The following is a 14,736-nucleotide window of genomic DNA, read 5'->3' as shown; positions in this document are numbered from 1 at the left end:
GTGAATATGAATTAGGGACCAGGTTACCCCAAAGGACAACTAAACTGAGAGAAATGATGACACAAGCTGTTAAGAGGCATCTCTCTCTTTTTTGTGTTTAAAAAATAGCACAGCAGAAGAAAATAAGTTGCTTGCTTTTTTTTTTTTTCTTGGAGAATTGAACCTAAAAGACTTTTGCCAATACAAAGAAGCTGATGGAGAGCTAGGCCTACAGCCTTGAAAGTTATCTTGATAGATGGCTTTGTGAATTTTTTTAAAAAACGCCTTTTGGTAGTGGTGGGGGGGGAAAAGTAACTCTTCCCAGGGTAGAACTGTCTCTTCGCTTGTCTAACATTCGTGCCAATCTCTGACGGCAGTGGGAGCAGAACAAGCGATAACCGGCCTCCTCAGGCGATGCCCCTATCAGCCCCCTCCCGCCCGTCCCCCGTCCTGCCCGCAAAAGGGATACTTTCCAGCCCTTTTTGCTAAGCGAAACTTTAGTATCTTGCAGGTGCGGCTTACGAAGCCTTGGCGAGGGGCAGGCTGATTAGCACTTGAGAAAACAGCAACAACTGTCTTTGCTAACGTAGCTTCAAGGTCTTGAACTAGCATAAATGCGGAGAGAAAGCCCTCCGGAGCACTCGGGATCCCAGAGAGCTCACCAGGTAAGCCCTGCTTTGCATTGGACACTTAGGCCCAACTGGGCTTTCCCCCCCCCCCCCCTTCTAGCTTTTAATCATAAAGCTACGATTGGAGTTAAAAGGTCTCCCTGGCTGGGGAGTCCAGCAACTCTCATTTGCTTTTTGTTCTCTTTTGCAGGTTTTGCAGCAATTGAACCAGCAACTGGTGAGTAGTTACCCCCCTTTGTTCCTCGGGGCTTGGGAGCTGCTGTGGCCAAAAGCAGCAAAGGAAAAGTCGGGGAAAACTTTTTTGGATCCGCTGGCGATGCCTGGCAGCTCATGCCTGATTTACTTTTATTTTTCTTTCCTCATTACCTTTTAGCTTAGCCTGCCTTCCGTCGTCCGGAGGAGCCGGATTGCGTTAATTTCTGCTCGTCGTTCCTTTTTCCTATGCATATACTTCTTTGATAGTTCGAATTTAAAGAGGCATAAGGCATGGGAAAATGGGGCGATGGAGTGTGGCATCGCCCTGGCGAGAGGCCGCCTTCAGCTGCATTCCCAAGTGAGATTGAAAACCTTTCAAGGAAGCAAGCCGCGAGATTGATCCCAGCTCTACCGATCGGGTCTCCAGTTTTTGTCAATGTTGGTGAGTTGATCCATGCTGAAGTATTCTGCTTACAATGAGATTTTTGAAGCCTAGCTAAATAGTTCAGGCTTGGCTTGGAAAAATGTGGTGTTAAGGTTTGCTTTTAAACGGGGTAAGGAGTAGAATGCAGCAGCTACTCCCGGGAGGGCATACCCAGATGGAAAAATTATATTTTTGGTTGTTTTTCCTCCCTCTTTCTCTTACAGCTGCTAGAAGCAAGAAGTGTTAGCAAGAACTTGTGGATACCAGGAAGTGTCATGTTATCATCCCAGTTTGCAAAACCCATTTTTCCTGTTTTCATCCACAGGTTGTCATGGAATTTATAATGTGACCCTTATTATATTGTAACTGACTTTATTTTTATTTTTAGGCGACAGACTGCAGTTCTGGAGAAAATGATCCTAGAAAATGGGTAAGAAACAAAAGGAGTTTAGTAAAGTGCTAGTCACAAAAATAAATTCTATGGCTGCACTTCATTTAAGAATCTGTACATTTGCAATCTTAAGATAGTTGCATTCTGTTGTGTGTTGTGTTGTGGTGTTGCCTTCTGTTGTATGTTGTGTTGTGTCTTAAAACCTCTCTAAGAGGTGTTAGTAAGAACTTTTAGATACCAGGAAATGTCATGTTAACTGCATTCCAGCCTGTAAAATCTGTTTTCATCCACAGCTTCTCATGGATTTGTATAATTTGCATTTTTAAGATGGTTACCTTCTATTACATATTTTGTGAATAAATCTCACTTCTGTTACATGTTATAAAGTCATACCCATACTTTAAAATCTGTTTTCCTTTGTTTTCATCCACAGGTTCTCACGGATCTATATATTTGCATTGTTAAGATGGTTGCCTTCTGTTACATGTTTTTGTGAGTAAATGTCAGGCCATAGTTTAAACTAAAATTCCTCTTTTTCACAGGTTCTCATGGATCTGTACATTTGCATTGTTAAGATGGTTGCCTTCTGTTAAATGTTGCTTTGTGAATAAATTTCAATCATACTTGACTTCCAATTAAACGTGCATAGGATTTCTGTGTAATAAAGTAAGTGAAGTATGCATGTTTATTGTATCTGAACAAATGATATAATTATGCCTGTATGTCACTTTGTGAAAAACAAGCTTCATTTGATTTATACCTGTTGCTTTTGATTTAGTAATAAAATTATATATATATTTGATCTGAGTGTGCATCTTAAAGTTGGCAAACTAAGGCAGAAACAATACAAAAAGGTAATACTTTTGTCAGTAGGTTTTGATAAGAAATAACTCTGGGATGTTTCAACAATATGTACAGGTTTTCTTGGGCTTTGATATCAAATCTACATTCCAGGTCTCTTGAATATATACATAATAACTCAAAAACTCAAATAGGACTCAAATAGGACTCAAATAGGAGTAAGCAATCAATACATACACAATCAATACATTTTGTGTGCTTGGGAGTTTTAAGAGTTGTTCTGTATCAATGCCCAAAGGTTCTTGTGCCTTGGCTAAATTTAAGCCAAAAAATCACCTGACATATTTATATGGCTGTGCACACATCCTGATGTTCCTAAAGCGTCAATTAAATGTTAAGAGCATAATTTAAAAGGGGAATTGCTGCTGAAAAACAGCATTTTTTAACTTTCCAATTCATTTTCTCTTGTATGCCAAATGATATGATCGCTTAGATACGCTAAAATAAAATCCCAAGAATGTTCAATGGAGTTCACTTAAAATGCAATAACCACTTGAAACACTACAATTTTCTTAACACACAGGTAACAGTGTAATCCTATAAGTTAAAGTTAAGCACAGGCTTAATAAGTTGGTTCATGAATCTTAAATTTATCTATAGGTCCCTTGACACAAAAAGAAATATGCCTCATTTCCAAGAGTATCAAAATTTACAGCTGCAGGCTCACTGTTCCATCATGAATAATCATTCAACATTAAAACTTTAAATTGTGGACTTTAGCAAAATATTTCTCTATATAAATTTCTCTCAGTATAGATTATTTCAATGAGCTCACATATTAGCTTTTATGGTTTATAAAGACTCAAACCTATGCATTTTTACTTGGGACTTATTTAGTGAAACTTATTTAGTGGGATATACTGCTAATTAAATAGGCTTTTAGAGCTAAGAATGCATTGCTTAAAAATATTCTTGATTGCCTATCTTTCAAATGCAGATTCCCATACCTTGTACATTTTAGTAGCAAGAATGTTGTTCCTATTAATAGGCACAATGGCTTAGTCTATAGGTACCTAAATAGCTTTAAAAGATTCATTTGCATTGTTACCCCTTCTCCTGTTCTGTTTCCATATAATAAGGACCAGTGTATAGATCTCAAAAGAACGTGACATAGACTCAGAATATCTGAACTGGTTGGGAATTATGGGAGTTAGACTCCATGTCAGGGAAGAAGCACAGCTTGGGACTGTAACTGGTTGGGAATTACGGGAGTTGGGCTCCATCAGGTCAGGGAAGAAGCACAGCTTTGGTTTGTACCATACTTGGAGCTACAAACTCATCAATCATATTTTAGTCCAAAAAGTATATTGTACAAATCAGAAATAATTTAGAAGGAAGGCTTTTCTGTGCTGACCTGTGTTAAATACCAGAGTGTAAAGGAAGACAATAGAGGGATTCGGCTATGATAGAGAGGATTATGGACATCCAGTAAAATTCTAGGAAGAGAAATCAATTTGGGAGTAGAATAAATTTTACATACACTCCTTTCCTCCCTTATTAAACATGTATATAGAGCAAAAGCAATACAAGTTCACTGACCAGATACAAAAGGAGAAATGGCAGAACTGCGATAGATATTTTTGACTATCATCCTTTCCCTTTGGAACTGAGGGCGGCCTATGTTCTTTCTATATCTCTTCCCCTTCCCATTTTCACTTTCCCCAAAATTGAGAGTGGGTTAGCTTTATCGCAGAGCAGTGACTGAATGTCTACAGGAGTCCTATACTTGTAAGTGTTACTACAACAAATTTGTATTCCATTTCCTGAAATCTCTGTAATTGCCTGTCTCACTCTTGTACATTTCTTATCATTAAGTGCTTTCAGTGTTGTGATGAAACCTGCCTCCCTAGTATTTCTTTCTGTTGGTACTAATCCTATACTAATCCTATACTGAGGAGCAACAGAAATCAAATCAACTTCATCCTTTCTAAGACAGTACAGTATCAATAGCTGAAGACTAATATCATGCCTCTAATCTTCCTCTTTTCCAGTAAATTAGGCCCAGTTCCTTCACTTGAAGAAAGCTTTAATAAGACTTCCCCACATCCAGATGGCTTCCAGATGGCTACCATCACGCCCAGCTTCATACTATAGTGCAGGGGTCCTCAAACGTGACCATTTTAAGACTTGTGGACTTCAACTCCCAGAATTCTCCAGCCAGCATGGGGCCCAAATTTTCTGTTGCTAAGCGAGACATTTGTTAACTGAACTTTGCCCTATTTTACAACTTTCCTTGCCACATTTGTTAAGTAAATCACTGAAGTTGTTAGAAAGATGATTGTTAAGTGACTCTGGTTTCCCCCTTGACACTTTGCTTGTGAGAAGGTCGCAAAAGGGATCACATGACCCTGGACCACTGCAACCGTCATAAATATGAGTCAATTGCCAAGCGTCCGAATTTTGATCACGTGACCATGGGGATGCTGCAATGGTCCTAAGTGTGAAAAATGGTCAGAAGGGACTTTTTTCAGTGCCGTTGTTATTTCAAACAATCACTAAGTGAACTGTTGTAAGTTGGGGACTAGTCGTACTTCTGCAGCCTGTAATAGAGGGTGTGTGTTCTCCTACTGAATTCATGCAAGCCTCTTGTGGTATAACTATCAAAATACTATATTTTTCTCTCTTGTTGCACCTGCTTGCTCTATTAATAGAACCTCTGGGCATATGCAAAGAGCCTTGATCTTCTTAGACAGCTTTGAAATTCAAAGACACCAAGGCCTTCAAGTAAACATTAGCTGTTGCTTCTCCTGCTTCCATTGTTGTTATTCAATGCATTGTTTCTAAATGGTTCTAATTCAAAAGTTGTATTACTCAGCCATAACAAAGAAATACACTTTCCCTCATCAGTGTCTGCCTCAATCTAGTTTATTTTAAGAGAAAAGGAATTGCAGGGTATATTTTTCCCCATTGCATCTACAAAAATTCCCACTGTTGGATAATTAAAAACAAAAGAATCCATGTTCTTCTTTCATCTAATTACCATAATCCAATACAGAACACTTGAGAAAACCCAAACGGTAGTGAGAGAGCCAAGGAATTGCAGTGCTGTCCAACATAAGTAATGTATCCATTATTTCTAAATAGCATTATTGAGAGGCTAACCTTTTTGGCTAGAAATCAGTCCCATAGGAAATTAATAGGACAGCCAGTTCTAAATCTTTAAAAAAATAGTATGATGTAGGTCAGTCCAAACTTAGCAACTTTAAGCCCTGTGGACTTCAACTCCCAGAATTCCCTGTGAAATCCACAGGTCTTAAAGGTGTCAAAGTTGGACACTCCTAATGTAGGCAGTACCAAGAAGGAACATTGCTTTTTTCCTCTTTAAAAGTGATTTATGCCTTCAAACATAAGTTAATCTGTATTTCTCCAATCAAGCACAATTATTTAGCCATTTTTCTGAGCGTGGAGTACAGAGATCAAGACAGGAAGATCTCTGTTTATGCTAGGGAAGTGAAGGGCTGTGTGCAGATGCAAATATTCACTGTGATTATAGCCACATGTCACACCAAAGGATAAATTAGCCAGCCCTAGTTTGATGCAGCGGTTAAGGCACTGGACTAGAAACTGGGAAAATGTGAGTTTTAGACTAGCATTGGGCAGGAGGCCAGCTGGGTGATTTGGGCCAGTCACTCTGTCTCAGCCCCAGGAAGGAGGCAAGGGCAAGCCACTTCTGAAAATCTTGCCAAAAAAAAAAGCTGCAGGGATTAATTCAGGAAGTTACCAAGAATCAGTAATTTTATTTATATTTGTATTTATTACAAATAGTCCTTGAGTTACAACAGTTCATTTAGTGACCGTTTGAAGCTACAACAGCACTGGAAAAAGTGACTTATGACCATTTTTCACACGTACGACCATTGCCGCATCCCCATGGTCACATGATCAAAATTCTGATGCTTGGCAGCTGACTCATATTTATGACGGTTGCAGTGTCCTGGGGTCATTTGATCACCTTTTGCGACCTTCTGACAAGTAAAGTTAATGGGGAAGGCAGGTTCACTTAACAACCATGTTACTAAGTTAACATTTGCAGTGATTCACTTAACAACTCTGGCAAGGAAGGTTATAAAATGGGGCAAAATTCACTTAACAAATGTCTCGCTTAACAATAGAAATTTTGAGCTCAATTGTGGTCATAAGTCGAGGACTACCTGTATTCATGTGATAGTACAGAAGAAAGTGGCTAGCTTATGGTTCCATGTGTGGAGACCAATCAATTGTATTACGTAAGGAAAGCCAGGATTACATTAACTGAAAGTGTTTTTTTTTTTCTTTCAAGTCAATCAGCAAGCTCCTTATAATCAAATAACACCTTTTTTTTTAGTTTTATAAGGAGCAGCTCATTTTGCAAAATGTTCCTCTTAAAAATGCCCCTCTCTTGACCCCCTCATAACAAGAGACTTCTTTTGTTAAGCACTCCAAACTGGAAACACTGCCTTTAATTCAGGAATGTAAAAAAGTGTTAGAAGTGCACGGCTAATGCAGTCTCTTGGAGGGCTGCTCCAATTTACATGCACAGTGAGATTCCTTTTATGCCCAGGTATTTCATTCTTCATGATTTTAGAAGAACAGGATATATTATGGTTGTGTGGGTTTGTAAACCGATTCTTAATATATTAAATTGAGCTGGCTTACAATGGAACTACTACATTACAAGAATGCAAAAGACCCCCCACTAAAAATAAGTACCACTTGCCTAAGATTCAGACAAAGAAGTCCTATGTGAAGGGCTAGGCTTTAATGTTTGTTTGTTTGTTTGTTTTTATTTATTTACATCCCACCTTTATTATTTGTATAGATCAGAGGTCCCCAACCTTTTGGGTACCAGGAACCGGTTCCGTGAAGAGAGGTTTTTCCACGGACTGGAGGATGCGTGGTTTTGTGTGCTGCCTGCATCCCATGGATGGGGCTTTGCTTGTTTGTGTGGACTGGTTACTGGCATGCCGTGGCCCAGTACCGGTCCACAGACCGGGGATTGGGGACCCCTGGTATAGATAACTCAAGGCAACAAACAGATCTAACACTCCTTTCTCCTATTTTCTCCAGAACAACAATCCTGTGAGGTAGGTTATATATTGAATATATATAAAAATATGTCAGAAAAGGCCTCTAAACAGAGAGGCACTTTGAGCTAGTGGTTAAGGCGTTGGGCCAGGAGCAGGAAAAGCTAGAATTCTAGTCTTGCTCTAGGTACAGAGGCTCTTGGACCAGTTACTCTCTCAGTCCTGGGGAGAAGAATATACTTGCAAGCTACTTTGGTGCTGCTAACACAACTGCATCAACTTCTCTATGTGGTTTTCAGAAGTCAAGTCTGTTTCCCAAAAAACATCTCACAAATATCTTGGGTTTGTTTTGGGGTTTGCAAAAAGCCATGCCACAATTAGTCACCCTCGATAGTTCTTGACATAGTTCTCTGACAGTCCTGGTAATCAACCTGCTTTATAACAACAAAGGTAGCAAAAGATGTATTAGTGTTATTGTTTCTTGTGTAGAATTTCTTGCCTTTATTCTGGATATATATCCTTGGAGTTCCCTCCTCCAGTTTTTCTTTTTCCTTCAGATTTTCCTGTTTTGGCCAATGGTAGCCTACCCCCTAAGCATCACTGACACTTCTCTCCCTTGCTTTTCAGGAACTAATTTTGTCTACCGTAGTCCTTGTCTTGTGGAGCCACAATGGAGGCTAAAATTTTTGTTGCTAAGCGAGACATTTGTTAAGCGGATTTTGCCCCATTTTATGACTTTTCTTGCCACAGTTGTTAAGTGAATCATTGCAGTTGTTAAGTTAGTAGCACGTTTGTTAAGTGAATCTGGCTTTCCCATTGACTTTGTCAGAAGGTCGCAAAAGGTGATCACATGACCTCGGGACACTGCAAACATCATAAATATGAGTCAGTTACCAAGTGTCCACATTTTTATCACACGACAATGGGGATGCTGAATGGCTGTACAGTAAGTATGAAAAACGGGGATAAGTCACTTCTTTCAGTGCTGTTGTAACTTCCAACGGGCACTAAGTGAACTAAGTTGACTTGTAAGTCGATGACTACCTGTATTCAGCAACCATAATTCAGCTTCTGCTCCTCAATATATAAATATGACAGTAGTGAATATGAAAGAAATAAAATCACAGGATGTTTTAACATTAAGAATATAAAAAGTTGCCTTCTACTGAGACCAGATCACTGTCCATCTGTCCCAGGGGGTCTTCAAGCTTGGCAATTTTAAGACTTGTAGACTTCAACTAGGACTGGCTAAGGAATTCTGGGAGTTGAAGTCCACAAGTCTTAAAGTTGCCAAGTTTGAAGACCCCTGATCTATCCCAATACTATTAACATTGACCTAGCAGGGTGTTTCCAAGTTTAGATTAGGGGTGTCCCAACTTGACAACTTTAAGACCTGTGAATGTGCTGGCTGGGGAAGTCTAGGAGTTGAAGTCCGCATATCTTAAAGTTGCCAAGCTTGGACATCCCTGGGTTTAGATCAGGGGTAGGCAACTGCGGCTCTTTTATGACTCGTGGACTTCAACTCCCAGAATTCCTCAGCCAGCACAGCTGGCTCAGGAATTCTGGGAGTTGAAGTCCACGAGTCATAAAAGAACCAAGGTTGCCTACCCCTGGTTTAGACCAAAGGACTTTTCTCAGAATAACCTTTGTCTCTGAGCAATATCTCCTCCCAAACCATAGGTTTTCTTTTTGGGGGAAAAAGGCATTTTAAAATGTCATGAATTTGGTGAGAGAGCAATGGCTTTTCCATCTTATGGGGAGATTATGCCCTTGTGAAATGATAAGAATAAAGTAAGGTCTGCAGAAAATACCCAGGGCAGGAAAATAAGCATATTGTGGATAGATTCATTACAAACTGAGCACAAAGTCAACAGATAAAAACTCATCTCCTGCCCTTGGCTTATAGGCAAGCCTTGATAGGCATGGAAAAAGTAGTTTTTTCTAATCTGTCACCTTTTAGGAACTATTAATTTAGTGTTTGGAAATTATGAGAGCTGCAATTTTAACAAACCTAGAGTGTGCCAGTTTGGGGAAAAATGGCTTTCTATATACAGTAGTTAGATTCACACATGATTTTAAACATAGTCTGTTGAATAGCTTTGGGGTCCTAATTTGCCTTTAATATCAAGCCAGGTATCTTGGCTTATGGGCCAACAAGGTACAATGGTGTGTTTAAGACAAATCTAAGCAAACAATGTAATGACTTAGCAGGATATGTAAACCAACCATTGTTTCCTATTAAAAATGTGTAGCTGGAAATTCCATAATGGGGAAAATTCTTCAAGTTTGCAGGCCAACCCCAGGCCTATGCAGACTGGGATGTAGGTGTCATATCTTTGTGGATGGCCCATTGTTCATGGGCTGAGCCCTTCATTTTTACGCAGAAGAGCTCAGATTCATTCCTTGCCTCCTCCAGTTTCAAGCATCAGAGTAGAAGGCAAAGGGAGAGATCCCTGCTTGAAATTTTGGAGATCTAATAATCTTTATTAGATCTACTATGTCCAAATTCTTGCATCTGTAGCATAAACAGATGACAAAATCTATCCTAGTTCTATAAGGCACCTTTCTATGTTCTTACAATAACTATCCTAAATGCATTTGGTGAGTCTAGTCCAAATCTGAAGATTTTCTTTGAAAATATCACCCAATTCTGCTAGTTTCCAAGCTTTCCCTTTAGGCAGGGCCTCCCAGCAACTTGTTCAAGGTTCTTTGATAATTACCATGCCAACCCTTTCAGGAGCAAGAGACAGTGAAGGAATATGCTTCCTCCTTGTTTTTGAAGCAAAGACGGGTCAGTCATAACAAGATTTGGTCCTGTTCCGTTCCTGGAATCTGAGTTCATAACATTTTCAGCTCTCTGAAGGCCTGTGCTTCTGAAGACAAAGCAAATAAACTAAATAAAATTTATCTATCCATTCCCAGACAAAGTCTTAAAAGCAGAGAGTGAAAACTATCAAAATAATAGAGTTAAGGAAAACATTGTGTAGCCCAGGGCCCCCCACTTTTATTATTACTATTATTATTGGCCAGGAGCACATTTGGGTCACTTTCAGAAGGAGCTGCAGGCAAGTAGAGAAAATGGCTGCCATAGGAAAGTCGCCAATTCAGAAGAAAATACATCACAGGCAAATTTCCAAACTCTTTACTCCTTCCTCATACACATGCATTGTCAGTTCTGGTTTGTGTGATGTTTTTTTTCCCTGGGCTGGTGGGTACATTTACAAGAAAAGCCTTTTAAAAACATTTTTCTAAGAATGATCCTGGGTCTATATGAGGTCCACAAGCTTTCACAGAAATAGAAATGACTTATAATGCTAGGGCTTGTATTATTTTATTGAAAATAAACTTAACAAAGTAAGTTAGAACAGAAGCCAAGTAGATATAAATGAAGAAGATGCAGGGCTAAATAACTATGTTGGGAATCTCAGGTTAAACTGAGATTAAATGTTAGAGAGGAATGAGAAGTGGAAAATCAAAAAAGGAAGATAGAACAGTTTAAACTTGCAAAAGTCAGGGCTTTATTCTTTCATGAGCAAGATTTTCCATACTGCCACATTTTATTTTCTTTGATCGTGATCCTCCAAGATGAATATTAACATTATTTTTAACAGTTTCATGTTTTAAAATTTACATTTTATTTATAATGTTAATCTTTTCACACTCTTATCATTTAATTATTTTTATATTGCTGTAAGCCACCCAGAGTCGCTTGAGAGTGTGATGGATGGCATATAAATTTAATAAATAATAAGAATGAATTATCCTTGCTTTGTACAGCCATCAAATCATCCCTGTAAAAGCATCACAAAGATCATTGAAATCACAACAGTTCTACAAATGCCAAGAAATTTTAGAAGTAGGAGGGCTGGGGCAGAGGGAAAGTTTAAGAACCAGAACTATTTAATGTTGCAAATGAAGGCAAATATATGTGTCCCAGGATAATGTTGCAGTACCCAATATGGGTTGGTCACTAGTCACCAGTCACCAGGACCAGAGGTTTAATCTTCTAAGCTTTCAGACTCATGCTGGAGCCCATCCTCAGGGAACTTTTCTCTGCAGGAATGTGTGCTTTGGGCTACTCTATGCATAGTATTTATGTCTGCCTGGTTGGTTATGGCCTCTTATTTGTGGATTGGGGTGTTGATGGCCAGCTATTAAGTCTACTGTTGGCTGAACCCACTCAATGCCACAGGATTACTTTGGGAAGAATGGATTACATGTTAAGGGAAAGTCAGAATGGACTATCAGAGAGGAAACTATGGTTACTTAAGAAAAGATGAGTCTTCACTGCTGTTTTTCACATGGATTTTCTAATCAAGTAACAATATTCATACAAATATATTCAAAGCAGCTTTTCAAACATCAATCCACAAATGTCAAGATTTTTTTCCCACCAGGTTGTACAAATCTCCAAACCAAACAAGCCCTACTTGTGTCCAATTACTTCTCTGAAGTTTTAATCATGTTTTCATTCAAATTAAATTGGTAAAAGAATATAGTGATGATTGTAATTTAATGTCTAGTTATTCCACTGGCTCCATCATGGCATTCTAGTTCTAACTCACCAATGTCATTGGAGTTAGATTATTGCTAGTTAACAGGTAGTAAGTAAATATTTAAAAGGCAATATCTCCAGGCTTACAACTGAAGTTATTTTAAAGAAGCGTACTTTTTCTGGTGAAATCAGTGGAATCTAAAAGCTTTTCTTCGGCTTGATTTTGCCCTACCTGCCTATTTTACTCTATCCATATGGTGAAAGACATTTATGGTTTTCTGAATGGTGTACTGGGCATGGCACAGTTGTGTGCAAGTGGCCAATGTAGAACATAAGCTTTTTATAGTGAAATGCAATTGCCAACAGTTTCAGGAAGAACCAGGAAAAATATTTGTTTGAAACTGAGTATCTGCTCTTAGTACAGTACAGTACAGACAGCTAATATGAGTTGACTTGATATAAGGCAGTTTCCTAATTTTCTCAATAGGCCACACATGCAGAATCCTCTTTAAAGAGTTTCCTAATAAAAGATAATTATGACTGGCCGTCAACAGCCTGGCTGAACTATCTAGCTAGTGAGTGCTTAGCCCTTTATTTCTTCTTTCAGCCCACTCTAGAGTAAGAGAAACTTAATTCTAAATCTTCCTGCACAACGATCAAAAATATAGAATATAGAAATATAGAAACTTGTGCCAATCCTGACCTTTTACTATCTTGCAGGTACCCAAGCTTTTAATGGAAAAATCACACCTCTGAAATCAACCAAGCCAAAATTTCTAGATATAAAAAGGAGTTGATTGGGGAGGGGGAGGGAAACAAATATAGTGAAAGTCAGGGAAGGTAACAAATCACTCTTGTATAGAATTCCAATTAAAATCTAGGCACTCAGCCCAACTAAACTATCCATGTATTTCCTTGAATAAATCTTGGATTTCAGCACACTTTCCTTGTAGAGATAATGGTTAGAGAGATAACTTTTGGACTTTGTGCTTGGATGTTCAAAGGCAAATGCTTTTTTTTCCTTCTCCCCTTGATATTTTTTCACCTGAACATTTATTCTCACTTTGTCAGAAAGTGAGAGTTTAGTAAAAGGCACTCTTTGAAGAGACTGATTGGGAAAAGCAAAATCAATAACAATGTTCATCTAACCACATTTGCTGGGTCTAGAATTATTAAAAGCTCAGTGTGCCTTTTAACCAATTCTCCTTTGTATGAATAGGATTATATGAACTGGAACAAAAGCTGAATTGCATCTATTGAGGCTTTTCATCACAGGTTCAATTTATCTGATACTTTAAGAGTTAGTGTTCTGCCATATCTAAATTAGTGAAAGAGTTGGGGAAGGCAGTAAAAGTAAGGGATGGAATCACAAATATTTTAAAAACTCCAGCTCCTGAAATAAAAAAAAAATGCTTCGTGTAAGTCAACAAGTCATCCCACAGAAGTATTCAGAGGATCCTGCAAACTACATCTTGCATCTGAACCCTGCATAATAACCCTGCATAAAACCAAAGTATTTCTTCCTTAGAACGTAGTAACATTAAAGAGACAGGCATGGAAATATAGCTAAGTATTTTTATGGGGGGGGAAGCAGGCAAAAAGGGAAAAATTACAACACCCTATGTTACATGGCAATTTAAAAAAGCAGAACTTCTCATACTTTTAATGTAATTAGGAGGTCTCTCAAAGGGTTTCCACTGATAATAAACAGTACCCCTCAAAGATAATCACCCAACCTTCGCATGACTTCTGCAACAAAACACAACCCTCTTTTTCAAGACAGCCTGGTCTACTTTCTGGTTATTTGACCAACTCTACAACCCATCTCTACCTCAGATTTGTTCAACTGGACTGAGGAAATAGATTTGTTTGTGAGACATGGTGACAACTATTTCATTGATGCATAACATGTATGAATGAGATCAATGGACGAATCTAATATCACCCAGTTTGGTGTAGTGGTTAAGGTGCTGGCCTAGAAACCAGGAAACTGTCAGTTTTAGTCCTGCCGTAGCCATGAAAGTTGGTTGGGTGAGTTTGGGTCAGTCACTCTCTTTCAGCCCAACCTATACACCAGTATTGTTGTTGCAGGGAAAATAGAAGGAAGGAGCATTATATATGTTCAGCACCTTGACTTACTTAAAAAGTAATAAAGGTAGACCACCTAGAGTTGCTTGATAGTGAGAAGGGTGGCATATAAATTTAATAAATAAAAGTAATAAATAAAGCAGGTAGGCCCTGATTCACAAGCACAATTGAACCCAAAATTTCTGTCTAAGCGAGACAGTTGTAAAGTGAGTTTTGCCCCATTTTACAATCTTTCTTGCACAGTTGTTAAGCAAATCACTGCAGATGATAAGCTAGTAACACAGATGTAAGATGAATCTGGCTTCCCCATTGACTTTGCTTGTCAGAAGGTCACAAAAGGTGATCACAAATGTCAAATTTACACAAGCCCAGAACTTAAGGGAGAATTTTTACAAAATGTTTTATAGATGGCACCTTGACCCACAAAAAATGTCTCGTATGTATCCTGACTTATAGCCTAAATGTTGGAGATGTGGTTGTTTGGATGCTACTTATTATCATATTTGGTGGTCGTGTAAAAATATAAAAGCTTTTTGGATTAAGATATGGTGGAATATTCAAAGAATTTTTAGAAGGAGCGTAAAATTTACCCCACAATTGTTTTTGTTGGGTATTGTTATTGATTGTGATGTTAAGGAGGTTATACTGATGTTAAATTTAATCACAGCCGC

The 14,736-nt window shown here is 38.5% G+C and overlaps 1 long non-coding RNA gene across 1 annotated transcript; it reads left to right on the top strand.

Annotated features, from left to right (window-relative positions):
- The first annotated feature begins 522 nt into the window (after positions 1-522).
- Positions 523-2,420, top strand: LOC120312094. The gene is made up of 5 exons (XR_005557786.1): positions 523-644; positions 799-825; positions 982-1,245; positions 1,616-1,657; positions 2,052-2,420. It is a non-coding gene; the product is annotated as an uncharacterized LOC120312094 (long non-coding RNA).
- Positions 2,421-14,736: the final 12,316 nt, after the last annotated feature.

This window comes from Crotalus tigris, unplaced genomic scaffold, assembly GCF_016545835.1.
Source record: "Crotalus tigris isolate CLP2741 ecotype Arizona unplaced genomic scaffold, ASM1654583v1 scf7180000018427.649456, whole genome shotgun sequence".
NCBI lineage: Eukaryota > Metazoa > Chordata > Lepidosauria > Squamata > Viperidae > Crotalus > Crotalus tigris.
This window is presented reverse-complemented; position numbering and strand designations above follow the sequence as displayed.